The sequence below is a fragment of the Girardinichthys multiradiatus genome, chromosome 14, assembly GCF_021462225.1.
Source record: "Girardinichthys multiradiatus isolate DD_20200921_A chromosome 14, DD_fGirMul_XY1, whole genome shotgun sequence".
NCBI classification, from domain to species: domain Eukaryota; kingdom Metazoa; phylum Chordata; class Actinopteri; order Cyprinodontiformes; family Goodeidae; genus Girardinichthys; species Girardinichthys multiradiatus.
In genome coordinates this window covers 28,848,330-28,865,587 of record NC_061807.1, presented here as the reverse complement: position 1 = coordinate 28,865,587, position 17,258 = coordinate 28,848,330, and the positions used below count along the sequence as shown (strand labels likewise).

The 17,258-nt window shown below is 40.6% G+C and overlaps 1 long non-coding RNA gene across 1 annotated transcript; it reads left to right on the top strand.

Moving 5' to 3' along the window:
• Window positions 1–3,173: 3,173 nt before the first annotated feature.
• Window positions 3,174–4,199, top strand: LOC124881248. Its single transcript, XR_007041586.1, has 2 exons — window positions 3,174–4,054; window positions 4,127–4,199. It is a non-coding gene; the product is annotated as an uncharacterized LOC124881248 (long non-coding RNA).
• The last annotated feature ends 13,059 nt before the right edge of the window (window positions 4,200–17,258 follow it).

Here is a 17,258-nt window from a genome sequence, read left to right as displayed (position 1 = left end):
AAGGACCTGTAGTTACACTAAGATCAAAGTCCATAATTTTCTAATTAGTGACCTGTAAAGGCAACTGGTTGCAGTGGATTTTTAAAGGTGTGGTATCAAAGTATAGATGGATGAATAGAAATGCACAACATTGTTTTCAGAGTTTTATTTTTGAAATATTTTGACAAGCATATATGTTTTTCCTTGTTGGGACCACACAGCCATGGGTGTTCAACACTAAAACTCCGGTACATACTTTCCTGGAACCTTTCAAAATAAAGTGCATTAACCTTCTTCCAGCACAGCCAGGAAATGGGGTAACTGCAGACTTCCTGTGGCGCCAATACCCAAATAAAAGCCCCACCTTTCCACAAGTCTTTCTCTTCCACACCGATGACCATCGGGTCAGGAGGGAACACAACGCGCTGAATGTCTTTTGCTGGCAAAAGGACATAAATTCAACTGGATCCAAGGACCGATCATTTGCAAAAGTTAAGTAGAATGAAATACTGTCTGTGTATCCGGTATTTTCATTCATGAATGGAGAAATTAAGGTGTAAGAGTTGCTTACATTTTCTCTTCGAGGCCCCACAGAAGCAAACGGTGTTCCGAGAGAAGCTGTTTCGACAAGCCGAGTCTGGAGGAAAGACGACGGCCGCAACCGTGTTTACGGTAACGAACAGCTGGTCACCTTCTGATCGGGAGAAACTGAGGAAGTTAGCGGGAAGCTAACTCTTTGTTCACGACAGATATCTTCTTCAAACTTCGCCTTGGGACGACATTCCCTCAACAGCTTCAGAGGTTGGGTTTTGGGCAGATTAACAGATTGGTTTAGGATGAAATGATCTAAACGTTTTCATGTTATGAAGTTTGTTTTGTGGAACTCGGCTATCTTGGTGCTAGCATGCTACCTGTAGCACCCAGGCCGGTTCGGGTTCTTTGTATGTTTTAAAGCTAAGATAAACTTTATTTAAAGGGTGGTTTTAACCAGAACATGGCTCATAACGCGCCGTCAGCGCTTATGCATTTTAACCCTGGTATTTTAAAGGTATGTGTTGATTCTGGCGCTAAGCTATCTCTAGCTTAGCACTTTAGCTAGCTTCTTTGTTAGCCCAACGGCCAGCCGGTAAGAACACGTGTGCTAGCATTAAGGCTAGTCAACAGAAAGGTTGTTAGTTTTCAAGCTAGTGAATAATAGTCCCCGAACATCATTTACTAAAGTTGATAACTAAGTAAACACCATTAAGCCCCATTTCTCCAGAAAGATAATATTTCTTCAAATATTATTTTAATAAATGAAGGCAGCTAATTAGACACCGTTGAGAATTAGTCATCCAGGAGGTTGGTTTTATTCAGCAGATCATTATTTAAACCATTATTTTATTAAAATAATATTTAATCTGGTCTTGCATTGTGAAGGGTTGTCTAAAGGTTGCTGATTATTTTCTAAGTTAGTTCCAAAACTAACTTTACTTCACTTCCAGATTATTCAAGATAATCCGTGGTTCTCAAACATAAACATTGCATGGTAATGTTGCATCACTCTTTTTGGTCATGATTTCTAATCATCTTTAATCAACTTGTTTATATTGTACATAGTCCATCAGTTGTCATTATTCTTTAATTCTGCTTGGTAGTTTAGTTGGATTGTTTTAGCATAGTAAAGAGTTTGTTGATTGAAATATGTTTGACTTTGAGTTGACTTATTTTTGTTAATAAATAAATTGTATTTTAAGAAATTGTGTGAATTCATTCCATATGTGTGCAGAGTTTATGCTGTTCAATAATGCCTGAGCTCATCTCACACCTTTCTATTCTGTCCTAATACCATCGCCGTAATGGGGCTGGTATTCACAGGACAATCCTTAACAGACCGGAATATTATTTTGTAAAATATTAATATTAAAATATTAAATAATATTCTCAGATTCATATTTACAACATCCTTCATCTTCTAATGTGCTACTTTCTGTTTGTCTAGTACATAAAATCCCAATAAATTAGACTGAGGTTTGTGATTATAACATGACAAAACATGGAAAAGTTCAAGTGATATTAATCTATTGCAATGTTGTACTACAAAATCCACCAAAATGTACATGACAAAATGTAAAAATGTGAAGCTTTGGGGTCTGAGGCATCAATCGGATTCCATTTGTTCATCAGCTGTGTTCATGAGGTTTCATTCATTCCTGTGGTCCTAGCGCACTTGGCAGGTGGAAGGGGTAGAAACGAGTCATGCTGGTAAACCAGTGCTGGCACAGCACTGCCAGTCCCTGGCTTGAAAGCACATGCCAGATCGGCAGGCGCGCTGGGCCACCATATTGACCTGGCACTGACTGACACATGTCGGGAGAGGGAGGTGTGAGGAAGATAGGAGGAGAGGTCATCAATCTCCTCTTCAGTGTCATCTAATGCTTTTCGCAGACCGCCGCCATTCCCAGCTGCCAGCCCCCATCAGATGGACAAAAAACATCTGCTGCAGTGCCCATTCCTCCAACCTGATCACCAACACACCCACTTCCCCTAGGGTACAGTCACTATGAACGCCTTTCAAAGCATTATTACAGAGAATACAGAAAGAAACCAGCACCAACCTGAGCATTGCTGCAGCTGCCCGCCCCACCCACATGGCAAAGACATCTACTCACAAACAACCTTCTGTATCATTAACCGCTCAAATGAGTGATGTATAAACAATCACAGACATGTCTGGTGCAATAAATGTCTTCTAATTATGAAAAAACAAGGATTTTATACTAGGACTGGCTTCAAATGCCAAATGAAGCTGGTCAAGTCTTGGTTTGAATCCATCATTTTGCCTTGATTAACAATCCCTCCACAAACACCATCCCACATCCTTGCAGGGCCTCCATCAAACCACTGGACTGGAATTGAAGACCTTATTCTGCAATGTGGTACACTGGGAGGATTTATTTGTTTTGCAGTGATGACTAGTGGCTTGTCTCTGGAAGAAAAAAAAAACTGTGAATGCAGTGATCTAATTAAGCCATTAATCAAGCTGCAGTCAATATCCTCCAGGAGTTGAGGGCTAAAATAGCTAACTGAGGCAAATGTGATCATTTCCACACATTATATTTATGTCAGATAGCACTGCTGGGGCATTAAGAAAACTGTGATTTTATTCAAAGAAGTAAAAGACAACAGAAATCTGTGTTAACAAGTAATTTGTGTCTAACTATCCACTTGCTAGAGCTGCATGAATATATACATTTTTCAAAAGTAGTACTATTCTGCAGTGAATAGGTAGGCAAGAAGTATAGTGCATCACTCAGTAACTATTTTGAGGAGCCAAGTTGTTTCTTGGAGAAAGCAAGTTTTATTGCTCTAATGTGCACTCAGTCATGAACTTAAGCGTTTAATAGTTCCTTTTGAGGTGAAGTTGGAAGAAAAAAGGGTAGAGCAACCTTTTAAATGCAGATTCTCATGTGCATATGTTATGATTCTGGCCCGTCTGCCTGCTCTGCTCTCACTCATGCAATCAACTCATCTGCTTCACCTGTCTGCTGCTGCACTGCTACGCAATCACCGTCATGCCACACAAATGTGGAGCTGCAGTTATATACAGCCCTCTGACAGGCAGACGGTGCCAGATTTTCGAAAACATTTGTGAGTAGTTTTCCAGCGTTCCTTCCTGACTGATCTCGTTCTCTGACCTTGCATTGCCTCACAGATTTTGCCTTCCTGCCAGCCCCTTGACTGACAGACTGGAGTTCTGGATTTTGACTCTGTTTTCTGCCTCTGGTTTCATGCCTCTGCCTGCTCCTTGTCTGACGCCTCTAGCCATGGAACTCGACTCTGTTTCTGTCCCTGGATTTACGCCCCAGCCAAGGCACTGGTTTATTCAGCCTGGGCCCGCCTGGCTCTCAAGTCCACCTGGAATTATTGTCAAGAGGACAATCGCAGCTCTCTCTGTTCCGGTCACAGCTTCAGCTGATTCCCCTGAGGATTTGGATCAGTCGGCAATCCGACTTCAGTCTGTTGGATTCTTCCTCATTAACTGTCTGAATCACATCCTCTTCTGGATTATGCGCCTCATTCCCAGACTGAGAAGGTTAGTGGCTTTATCTAACTCTTTGCAAGTCCTGAGTTTTATTCAGCCACTAATTCATCTCTCTATCCTCAGTGATTCATGGAAGCTGAGTGCTGCTCTCCTGCTTTCTGATCCTGAGTTACTGAATAAACCTTGTAACTTTTCACTTTGTGTTTGGCTGAATATGGGTTCTCTGTCTCAGGCCGTGATAGCATAGTTCTCTAGGTCTACTATCAAGGTTGACATTCATTACACTGCTGTCAGACTGATTCATACGGGATTCAATTCAATTCAGTCTATTTATATAGCGCCAATTCACAACACATGTTGTCTCAAGGTACTTCACAACAGTCAGCTACATACATTCCAATTAATCCTAATCATTGAACAGTGTAGTCAGAGGTAGCTTTTTATTCAAATTGGATAAAAGGTTTTTCTATCTAAGGAAACCCAGCAGATTGCATCCAGTCAGTGACATGCAGCATTCCTTCCTCCTTGATGAGCATGTAGAGACAGTGGACAGGAAAAACTCCCTTTTAACAGGAAGAAATCTCCAGCAGAACCAGGCTCAATGTGAGCGGCCATCTGCCACGACCGACTGGGGGTTTGAGAGAACAGAGCAGAGACACAAAAAGAACACAGAAGCTCTGATCCAGGAGTACTTTCTATGGGAAGGAAAAGTAAATGTTAATGGATGAAGCTCCTTTAGTCGTTTCACCTAGAAAGAAAGAAAGAACAGATAAACTCTGAGCCAGTTTTCAAGGTTAGAGTCTGAAAGAGAGCACATATAATTAGTTACAGTTAAGCTCAGTCAATTTCCATGTCTAGGAGAGAGAAAGGGTTAAACACTAAAAGACAGGGCTATGTGGATCATCGGTAGAGGGTGAGCATTAAGTTGTTGCCAGCAGAAGCTCGGACGATTCCCCTCTCCAGAAAGGTGCCACAGGTAGACACAGAGCCAGGCCAGGTGTACCTTCTAGGAAGAGAATAGAGAGAACAAGGTTAAAAACTGAAATAACAGCAAAATTGCAGAGTAGTGTGAGAATGTGTGAGAATGTAGTGATGGAGTTGTTCCTGCGTGCTCGTTTGTTTTGGTAAAGCTAAGTCCTATGCTATACAGTTTTAGTAAAACTAAATAATAAAAGGAAACACAGTTTCTTTCGCCCGGCCGGGGAGACGTGTCAGCTGAGTCACCAGAGCACTTCTGACTTTTCCTCCCCAAAGACAGGGTTTTTATTCAATAGCAAGGCGTGTACAATTACAAAGAAAAAAAACATATTTTTAGCGAGTGTCAGTTGAACTCTTACACCTGGCATTCAGCTGTCTGTTCGACCTTCCCAAAATTCCTGCTATTCTACCTTTGGACCTTCACAACATTCATGTTATTCTGCAGACATGTACAGAAATACCTTCACAGTTGCAGGGCAGATTATAGCCAAACACACACACACACCTGTTTTGAGCAAGCCACTAAGTTACACAGTACATTTCATTTCACACATTATTAAACCTAACTTGAGCATAGCAATGCAGACCCTATTAAGTATTTTAAATATTTTCCAACAGTAGCGAAGAGGGTGAAAGTGGTCGTTATGTGCTCCGGCAGCCTAAGCCTATAGCAGCATAACTACACAGATGGTTTCAGTTCAGATTATTTAGTTAAACGGTGCTTATTTACAACAATGTCGTCTCAAGGAACCCCACAAAGGGTCCCACTGATGGTCATTGTTATACTAAAACCACAAGGATTGGGATACATCTCTCTGTCAGACTGATTATAACCATTGGAAAAGAGAAGGGGTCAGACAGGTAGCAGAAATGGAGGGTGTGTTTGCACCTCAACCATAACTGAGTTGGTTTAGGCTAAACCTGACTCCCCCTTACTCCAACCAACAGGGAGGGAGGAAGGCTCCTTCCCTGATAAACTAAGCCACTCTAACTATAAGCTTTATCAAAAAGGAAAGTTTTAAGCCTAGCCTTAAAAGTAGACAGGGTGTCTGCCTCACGAACTGAAACTAGGAACTGGTTCCACAGGAGAGGAGCCTGATAACTAAATGATCTGCCTCCCATTCTACTTCTAGAGACTAGGAACCACCAGTAAACCTGCAGTCTGAGAACGAAGTGCTCTGTTAGGAACATATGGAACAATCAGATCTCTGAGGTATGATGGAGGTAGATCATTAAGGGCTTTATATGTGAGGAGGAGAATTTTAAATTCTATTCTAAATTTAACAGGGAGCCAATGAAGGGAAGGTAAAATAGGAGAAATATGATGTCTCTTTTTAATTTTCATCAGAACTCTTGCTGCAGCATTCTGAATCAGCTGAAGGCTTTTAACTGCATTTTGTGGACATCCTGATAGTAAAGAATTACAATAGTCCAGCCTTGAAGTAACAAATGCATGGACTAATTTTTCAGCGTCACTCCTGAATAGAATATTTCTAATTTTGGCAATGTTCCGGAGGTGAAAGACGGAAATCCTAGAAAGCTGTTTAATGTGGGATTTAAATGACATGTCCTGGTCAAAAATAACACCGAGGTTTTTTACTTTATTACCGGAGGTCAATTTAATGCCATCCAGGTTAAGTGATTGACTAAACAGTTTCTTTTTTAAAGACTCCGGTCCAAAGACGACAACTTCTGTCTTGTCTGAATTTAGAAGCAAAAAATTTAAAGTCATCCAACTTTTTATATCTTCAAGAAATGCATGCATTTATGGATCTTGCCTTGTATGCTGGTGTTCTGAAAATGTGTGCTATGTGGGTCTAAAGGTGAAAAAATTATGAGAACTTTGTAAAACCCTATAACTGTCACTTTGATGACTGTGTTTAGCTTTTGAAGTGTTCCTGTTCTGAGTAGCGCATGTGTATTGGGATCAAGGGTTATAAATTCATAGGGTTCTGATGCATCAAAAGAGGGGCGACACACCTTTTGCTGTGATTTCGTCTTGTTTTTCTTATGTTTTTAAAGATCATGGGGAAAAAAATGTCAATGCTCTGTGTGCCCCCAAGTGGTCAGTTAATTGTTTGCTGAATTATTCAATAAGCAGGGCGAGTTTCAGTTTCACTTTCAGTTCCAAGCCTCTGGCATGCTATATAAGGGGATTTTCATCAGTGCAGACAGCATAGCTTTGCATGACATAATGTCAACCACATTAATTGATTGACTAAGCAGTTTACTTTTCAAAAACTCCGGTCCGAAGACCACAACTTCTGTCTTGTCTGAGTTTAGAAGCAAAAAATTTTGTCATTATGTTTTTTTTTCCCTTCAAGAAATTCCTGTAGTCTATCTACAGTGCCTTGCGAAAGTACTCGACCCCTTGAACTGGTCAACCTCTTGCCTCAGGCTTCAAACATAAAGATAAAAAAAATATAATTTTTTGTGAAGAATCAACAACAGGTGGGACACAATCATGAAGTGGAATGAAATTTATTGGATGTGTCAAACTTGTTTAACAAATAAAAACTGAAAAGTGGGGCGTGCAATATTATTCGGCCCCTTTACTTTTTTAGGAGCGGGCGGTCTGATCACTGAGCTAAATAGTTATCACAGTACTCAGGAATATCTCTCTCTCAACCCACAGTCCTCACGTGGGGAACTTTTATTCAAAGCGCACAAACAACATCTTCACAACAATTCCAGAAGTCTCCCCCGTTCAGTCTTTACGGGGCGGTTTTTATACAGATACAAAGCATTGGTGTGTATTTGGATCCTCTTAACCAATTGAAATGCATCATATTAATTTACGTAATACATCTTGGCACTTTACAACATTGCGTGTGTGCAGGCGCACACACACAACATTGCTTTCTCTACTTTTCCGAGAATACACTCTGGCCCAACATCTGGAAAACATCAAATTGGGCCACTTCACATTTTATAATAACATTCTCATGACTTTATCTGGATGCAAACTCTCAGGTCGAATTGACCTGGCAGGACTTTAAGGATATCAAAACTTTCCCAGCTGAAACACATTGCAAGCTCTTATCATTCCATGTCACACTGACCTGGTAGAGTCAGAATATCACAAGATTTCCTGCAATAACAAGCTCATTAGTCTTCTCTCTCGCCAAGAACTTTTCTCTAATGTAATCTGTTTTCCAGACAGACAGCTTGCATGTCTCCACTCAGAGTGAATAATTCTTCACATCTTATGATGATAAAAACAATAACACTTTAAGCCTCAACATTTCAGTGCAGCAAACTCACTCCAGAAGTTCAGTGAGGATCTCTGAATGATCCAATGTTGTCCCAGATGACTGACGATGATAAATAGAATCCACCTGTGTGTAATCAAGTCTCCGTATAAATGCACCTGCTCTGTGATAGTCTCAGGGTTCTGTTCAAAGCACAGAGAGCATCATGAAGACCAAGCAACACACCAGGCAAGTCCGAGATACTGTTGTGGAGAAGTTTAAAGCCGGATTTGGATACAAAAAGATTTCCCAAGCTTTAAACATCCCAAGGAGCACTGTGCAAGCAATCATATTGAAATGGAAGGAGTATCAGACCACTGCAAATCTACCAAGACCCGGCCGTCCCTCTAAACTTTCATCTCGGACAAGGAGAAGACTGATCAGAGATGCAGCCAAGAGGCCCATGATCACTCTGGATGAACTGCAGAGATCTACAGCTGAGGTGGGAGAGTCTGTCCATAGGACAACAATCAGTCGTACACTGCACAAATCTGGCCTTTATGGAAGAGTGGCAAGAAGAAAGCCATTTCTCAAAGATATCCATAAGAAGTCTTGTTTAAAGTTTGCCACAAGCCACCTGGGAGACACACCAAACATGTGGAAGAAGGTGCTCTGGTCAGATGAAACCAAAATTGAACTGTTTGGCCACAATGCAAAACGAGATGTTTGGCGTAAAAGCAACACAGCTCATCACCCTGAACACACCATCCCCACTGTCAAACATGGTGGTGGCAGCATCATGGTTTGGGCCTACTTTTCGTCAGCAGGGACAGGGAAGATGGTCAAAATTGATGGGAAGATGGATGGGGCCAAATACAGGACCATTCTGGAAGAAAACCTGTTGGAGTCTGCATGGTACCTGAGACTGGGACGGAGATTTATCTACCAACAAGACAATGATCCAAAACACAAAGCCAAATCTACAATGGAATGGTTCACAAATAATGTATCCAGGTGTTGGAATGGCCAAGTCAAAGTCCAGACCTGAATCCAATCTAGAATCTGTGGAAAGAGCTGAAGACTGCTGTTCACGAACGCTGTCCATCCAACCTCACTGAGCTCGAGCTGTTTTGCAAGGAAGAATGGGCAAGAATTTCAGTCTCTCGATGTGCAAAACTGATAGAGACATACCCCAAGCAACTCGCAGCTGTAATTGCAGCAAAGGGTAGCACTACAAAGTATTAACGCAAGGGGGCCGAATAATATTGCACGCCCCACTTTTCAGTTTTTTATTTATTAAAAAAGTTTGACACATCCAATAAATTTCATTCCACTTCACAATTGTGTCCCACTTGCTGTTGATTCTTCACAAAAAATTATAATTTTATATCTTTTTGTTTGAAGCCTGAAATGTGGCAAGAGGTTGACCAGTTCAAGGAGGCCGAATACTTTCGCAAGGCATTGTATCTAGCTGGTTGTATTCATTGGGATTAATGGATAAATAAAGCTGAGTATCATCAGCATAACAGTGGAATATTTTCTCATGCTGCCTGATAATTGATAGATAGATAGATAGATAGATAGATAGATAGATAGATAGATAGATAGATAGATAGATAGATAGATAGATAGATAGATAGATAGATAGATAGATAGATAGATAGATAGATAGATAGATAGACAGACAGACAGACAGACAGACAGACAGACAGAGACAGATAGATAGATAGATAGATAGATAGACAGACAGACAGACAGATAGATAGATAGATAGATAGATAGATAGATAGATAGATAGATAGATAGATAGATAGATAGATAGATAGATAGATAGATAGATAGATAGATAGATAATTTATCATTTACATGAACAAACTGGAATCTGTCAGACAAATAGGATTTAAACCAGCCTTGTTCTGTTCCCCTGATGCCTACAGTATGTTCCAGCCTTTCTAGATGATAATATTGTGATCAACTGTATCAAATGAAGCACTGAGATCTAACAAAACAAGTACAGACACAAGTCCATTATCTGAGGTATAAGAATATCATTAGTAACTTTCACTTGTGCTGTTTCAGTGCCATGATGAGCTCTGAAACCTGACTGAAACTATTCCAACAGATTATTGCTGTGTAAAGGCTCATACACCAAATAAGCAACTATTTTTTCAAAAATTGTAGATATAAACTGAAGATTGGATATAGGTCTGTAATATCTTAAGTCATCTTGATCAAGAGAACATTGCTTAAGTAAAGGTTTAATTACAGCAACCTTAAAAGCCTGTGGTACATATCAGTTTACTTAGGGTAGATTAATCACATTTAATATGGGCTGATAATCAAAAGGAACACTTCTTTAAATAATTTAGTTGAGATTGTGTCTAGCATACAAGTTGAAGTTTTATGTTTAATAACTCATCTGGATCAAAACAGTCCAAACACAGATCAGGTTATACAGTTACCTCCAATGCTGTCTCACTTATTGAGGATGAAGTAATCATGTTCGGGAGTATGCCAATGATTTTATTTTTAACAGAATCAATTTTATTTAGAAAAATTCCCATAAACTCAATACTGCTCAGGGCTAAGGGAATGGATACACTCTGCATAAGTTTGGCAACTGTACTACAAGAAATATGTTATCTGTATTTGATGACACAAAGGTGAAATGTTTTTGCAAGGTGCGAAACGTTTTTGCAAAATATGCACCTTATTACCTATGGCGTAAAGCTAACACAGCAAAGCAGATCATGGCAACAGTTTAAAATGGTGGCGGTGTAATTGGTTTAGGGCTACTTTGCTGCTTCAATTCAATTCCAAAAACACTTTATCAATCCCAACGAGAAATTTAATAAGAACAATAAGACAAATTGAAAGGTTTGGAGCTGCCTAGTCAAAGATCAGTCCTAAATATGATTGACATGCTGCAGCATAACCTTAAACAGGCCATTGATGCTTGAAAACCCTCCAAGGTGATCTAGGTGATCTAGGATTGATTTCTAGTTATTACAAAGGCTTGATGGCAGTTTTTAATGAAATCATCATTTGAAAACTGCATTTGGTATTTACTCAGCTTATCTTTGTTAATAGTTAACATTGTTTAATGATCTCCCACTGACCACTACCTGGTGGTGAGCTGGTCTGGGAGGATGCCGGTCAGACCTGACAGACCCAAACGAACCTTGAGGGTCTGCTGGGAACGCCTGGTGGAGTCTCCCGTGAAGTGGAGCTCCAACTCCCACCTCCGGGAGAGCTTCAAACACATTCCGGTGGAGGTGGGGGACATTGAGTCCGTCTAGGCCATGTTCCACACCTCCATTGCCGAGGTTGCTTACCAGAGCTGTGGTCGCAAGGTGGTTGGTGCCTGTCGCGGCTTCAGTCCTCAAACCCGATGAGTGCTGTCAGGCTGAAGAAGGAGTCCTACCGGGTCTTTTTGGCCTGTGGGACTCCGGAAGCAGCTGATGGGTACCAGCAGTCCAAGCGGCATGCGGATTGGGTGGTTGCTGAGGCAAAAACTCGGGCATCACCACCAAGATTGTTTACAATGGGGAGGGTGTGATGCTGACCTCAACTCGGGACATTGTGAGTCGGTGGGGAGAGTACTTCGAAGACCTCCTCAATCCCACTGGCAAGTCTTCCACCGAGGAAGCGGAGCCTGGGGACCTTGGGGCAGGCTCTCCAATCTCTAGTGCTGAGATCACCGAGGTGATTAAAAAGCTCCTCGGCGGTAAGGCCCCGAGGTTGGATGAGATTCGCCCGGAGTACCTCAACCTGTCAAGCCTTAAGGGGATTTAGAACAATTTCCACCTGAAATTACATACCTTAAATAAATCAAGTATAGCTCCACAACTACAAGGATTACATGGAAACATTTGGTACCTGTGTGAAGGTAAGACATAACTGAATATACAGGTCCTTCTCAAAATATTAGCATATTGTGATAAAGTTAATTATTTTCTATAATGTAATGATGAAAATTGAACATTCATATATTTTAGATTCATTGCACACTAACTGAAATATTTCAGGTCTTTTATTGTCTTAATACGGATTATTTTGGCATACAGCTCATGAAAACCCAAAATTCCTATCTCACAAAATTAGCATATCATTAAAAGGGTCTCTAAACGAGCTATGAACCTAATCATCTGAATCAACAAGTTAACTCTAAACACCTGCAAAAGATTCCTGAGGCCTTTAAAACTCCCAGCCTGGTTCATCACTCAAAACCCCAATCATGGGTAAGACTGCCGACCTGACTGCTGTCCAGAAGGCCACTATTGACACCCTCAAGCAAGAGGGTAAGACACAGAAAGAAATTTCTGAACGAATAGGCTGTTCCCAGAGTGCTGTATCAAGGCACCTCAGTGGGAAGTCTGTGGGAAGGAAAAAGTGTGGCAGAAAACGCTGCACAACGAGAAGAGGTGACCGGACCCTGAGGAAGATTGTGGAGAAGGGCCGATTCCAGACCTTGGGGGATTTGCGGAAGCAGTGGACTGAGTCTGGAGTAGAAACATCCAGAGCCACCGTGCACAGGCGTGTGCAGGAAATGGGCTACAGGTGCCGCATTCCCCAGGTCAAGCCACTTTTGAACCAGAAACAGCGGCAGAAGCGCCTGACCTGGGCTACAGAGAAGCAGCACTGGACTGTTGCTCAGTGGTCCAAAGTACTTTTTTCGGATGAAAGCAAATTCTGCATGTCATTCGGAAATCAAGGTGCCAGAGTCTGGAGGAAGACTGGGGAGAAGGAAATGCCAAAATGCCAGAAGTCCAGTGTCAAGTACCCACAGTCAGTGATGGTCTGGGGTGCCGTGTCAGCTGCTGGTGTTGGTCCACTGTGTTTTATCAAGGGCAGGGTCAATGCAGCTAGCTATCAGGAGATTTTGGAGCACTTCATGCTTCCATCTGCTGAAAAGCTTTATGGAGATGAAGATTTCATTTTTCAGCACGACCTGGCACCTGCTCACAGTGCCAAAACCACTGGTAAATGGTTTACTGACCATGGTATCACTGTGCTCAATTGGCCTGCCAACTCTCCTGACCTGAACCCCATAGAGAATCTGTGGGATATTGTGAAGAGAACGTTGAGAGACTCAAGACCCAACACTCTGGATGAGCTAAAGGCCGCTATCGAAGTATCCTGGGCCTCCATAAGACCTCAGCAGTGCCACAGGCTGATTGCCTCCATGCCATGCCGCATTGAAGCAGTCATTTCTGCCAAAGGATTCCCGACCAAGTATTGAGTGCATAACTGTACATGATTATTTGAAGGTTGACGTTTTTTGTATTAAAAACACTTTTCTTTTATTGGTCGGATGAAATATGCTAATTTTGTGAGATAGGAATTTTGGGTTTTCATGAGCTGTATGCCAAAATCATCCGTATTAAGACAATAAAAGACCTGAAATATTTCAGTTAGTGTGCAATGAATCTAAAATATATAAATGTTAAATTTTAATCATGACATTATGGAAAATAATGAACTTTATCACAATATACTAATATTTTGAGAAGGACCTGTACTTCCAGTGGAACCACTGTTGCATCTGATTTATGCATGATTAAACACAGAAAAGTTTATATTTTTTGGCCCTCGCATTAATTTTTTTCTAAATAAACATTGTAAAACACCATGAACATCCTTTAGAAATCCTAGGAGAACCCCCAGGTTGTTTTCATCAACATATTGGCTATAACTGCAGCAAATTTGGATTGAATCAGTTGAAGCATTTATGCTCCACAAAGGTTTTAGTGGGCAATGTTGCAGACGGAGTTTGGATTTTGGCACAATTTATCCAAATGTGCCAAAACTGTGCCCAATTGTGTTTTTTACCTCATAAAAGGGAATCTGGTGAAATAAAAGTACTGATTACCATTGTAGGAGTCATTCTGCGATGACAGCCTTTGGTCATGACATTTACCCTGTGTATCATCAAAATGTATCATTGTGCACAGCATAATATCAATATAATTAATAAAAAACATGTTGAATTGTATAGTTTTATCTCCAACAATGGGATTTTATTGAAAACAAGAATTTTCAATGGAAAACAATGTCAACAAATCTGCAAAAAAACAGTCAAAAACTGTTTTGTATAGAATCTCACCTCAAAGAAGAAGATAAAGGCTCAAGCAAAGTGGTGGAAGGCTGGGTCCTTTGAGTCTCAGACGATCCTGCTTGCTCTTGGCCGTAAAAATACAGAAATAGGGTTGTTCTTTTTCTGATTGTAGATATAGAAATATTTATTATTGTACTGCAAAAATAACTAAACAATGTAAAAAAAACAAAAAAACAAGTCTGTAATGCTGTAACGGTAAAGTGGTACTGGTAAAGTATCAATGACGTAACAGCTTCATAACATTCCTTGAACCAATTCCACATACAGGTAAATGTTTTCCCTTTGTTCTGCACGCAGGGATTGGGGTGTAGTGTTGTTGCACGTGGGGGTGGGGGTGTAGTGTTGTTGCAAAATTTTCAGATTACAAGATGATAAATTATTTCTTACTGCACTGCAAAAATAACTAACATAAAAAACAGGTCTGTAATTCTGTAACAGTAAGGTGGTCTTGGTAAAGTATCAATGATGCAACAACTGAATAACATTCCTGAATAAGGATTTTACTACCTGCGTTACGCAGGGAAATTGCGTCACCGGACAATGTCTCACAAAGTCACATGATACCCCATTGGAAAGCAAAGACTCTGTAGTTTTCAATGATACCAGCTGTGTGGGGGTGTGTGGCAACAACATGTGTGTTTACTGTAGCGTTTTTCCAGTTTAGTCAGCAACTTCCGGTGGATCTTTAAATGGCATCTTGTGCTTTAAATTGCTACAAAACCTAACGTATTTGTCAAAAAGTAAGTTGGCAACTCGTTTTAGAAACATTGAAGACTCATCTTGCAAGAGGTTTGCTCTGGATATTGTAGGGTTGTGTTGGTTAACGCAACTCTGAAGCATCGCATGGACATTGGGGGCGGTTCAACTGGATTGGCAGACTGGGGTGGAGGTCCCCCTATTCAAAAAGGGAGACCATTCAAAAAGCTGCTTAGACTGCTGCCCCCGCGACCCGACCCCAGGTAAGCGGAAGATGATGGATGGATGGATGGATGGATGGATGGACTTACAAAGGGTAACATAGACTGGGTAACAGACATGGAGTAAAATCACGAGAAACCTGGAGCAGCTCCTAATAATAAGACAACTGAAGGAGGGAGGCTAATAACACTGATAATCAGGAAATCCAAACACAAAACATCTAACAAATACATCCAAGAAAGTAATCTAAACACAAGAATGAAAGTTGAAGTTATTCTCTCATCTGAACATGCCTTCTACTGTTTTTTATGTATTGTTTATTGTAGTCTTTTATATGAATGATTATGGTTTATGGCTATGTATTTTAAACATCTTTATTATTGGGTGCAAATGACTCTTTCTATTCTCTAAAAATCTGCAATACCTGCAATGTATTGAGTTTTATTGAGTAACAACCAAATTGAAGTGTCATGCTGTGTTGGATGTTAAGATTGAACGAGCTGGTTAAGAAACTGTCAATTTAGTGACAACCATTGTGATAAGATGCAAAATGTATGTACTTTCAGAAAATGTATCATTTAGAATAGGCTCTTTGTCACACAAAATACAACTTTTTACCACAGGGTATTTGCCTGACTGACCAGTCTGATAGCTCTTGTTGTACACCCAACCTCTTGATCATCCCCCAACACAGATGCTGCCCTCACACAAAGATTGCAATGTTTTATTGAGACAGCTGGGACTCCATGCACATATAAATTGAAGTATTTCAGATTGACATTAGCAGAGCAGCACTGTGCCTGCAAGTCCGAAAAAGAAGAAGAAAAAATTATTGGCATACCATACCATCAAACAGCATCTCCATTTTCTTCCCACTTTATCTGAAAAGGGTCAAATGATAAAAATCAGTAAATCAGGGTTCTGCAGTTTGCATCTTAACTCATTTCCAATTTAGCTGTGAAATAGTTGGCCAAATGTCCCTTTTTCCTAATTGGTAAATGACAAATTAGACTTTGCCTATACTTAATTGAAATCCTAGACTAAATGCACACACCCTGCTACCATATTGCTGTTGTGAGAGTAATTACCAAACTAGTTTGGGGATGCAGAGAGAGTTAAGAATTATAATTTATCTTCATTGCTAGAGTTGTAGGGGTTATGCTCTGGGGGCCAAATTAAATTTTCGGTCCATCCATATGGTCAAAATGAAAATAGTTGCACTTTAATACTGATAAAATTTATTTTTATCCAGTCAACATGCAAACTGTTATTATTTTAATCTATTTTACTTAACATGATCATTTGTTAATACCTTTGTACCACTGATAATAGGGATAATGTTTTGGCAAAATAGATTTTGCTGGTCTGGTCTTGTGTTCTAGTAATACTAGATGTATGTTTTATTTTTGTTTCCAATGGAGGTAAAAGTGTAGGGAGGAGGGAGTATGGCTTGTCATGGAGGAGGGCGATGATCCAGTGACAAAGCAGCCCAATTGTAAATAATCTACTTTATATGAAACACACAAATCAATGTCTGAGTAGCAGCTCGCAGAAAGAAATTTACATAGAGGCAAAAAATTGTAATACATAAAATTTGTTCTCAAATGTATGGCAGCGCCGTTGTAGCACTGTTGTCTTGCAGCAAGAAGGTCCTGGGTTCGACTCCCGACCGGGGGTCTTACTGCATAGAGTTTGCAGTTTGTTTTTCCCCGTGCATGCGTGGGTTCTCATTGGGACCTCAGTTTTCCTCCCGCAGTCCAAAGACATGCCTGTTAGGTTAATTGGTCTCTCTAAATTGCCCTTAGGTGTGTGAATGAGTGTGTGCATGGTACTTTGTGCGTTGCCATGCGATGGACTGGCGACCTGTCCATGGTGTACCCCGCCTCCTGCCCATAGACTGCTGGAGATAGGCACCAGCTTCCCCGCGACCCACTATGGAAGAAGCGGTATAGAAGATGACTGACTGACATATATACCCAGTCATATCTTGTTGCAATGATTGTACAGTTTCTCTTCCTGGACTTCTTATCCACCCCATTTCAGGAGTCTA